This window comes from Procambarus clarkii, chromosome 36, assembly GCF_040958095.1.
Source record: "Procambarus clarkii isolate CNS0578487 chromosome 36, FALCON_Pclarkii_2.0, whole genome shotgun sequence".
NCBI classification, from domain to species: domain Eukaryota; kingdom Metazoa; phylum Arthropoda; class Malacostraca; order Decapoda; family Cambaridae; genus Procambarus; species Procambarus clarkii.
In genome coordinates, this window is record NC_091185.1 from 2,628,467 (window position 1) to 2,628,777 (window position 311).

Consider the following 311-nt stretch of genomic DNA (forward strand, 5'->3'; position numbering starts at 1 on the left):
TGGCAATTGTATGCCTCCTGGTGGCAGGTGTATGCCCCCTGGTGGCAAGTGTATGCCCCTGGTGGCAAGTGTATGCCCCTGGTGGCAAGTGTATGCAACCTGGTGGCAAGTGTATGCCCCTGGTGGCAAGTGTATGCCCCCTGGTGGCAAGTGTATGCTCCTGGTGGTAAGTGTATGCCCTTGGTGGCAAGTGTATGCCCCCTGGTGGCAAGTGTATGCCCCCTGGTGGCGAGTGTATGCCCCCTGGTGGCAAGTGTATGCCCCTGGTGGCGAGTGTATGCCCCCTGGTGGCAAGTGTATGCCCCTGGTGG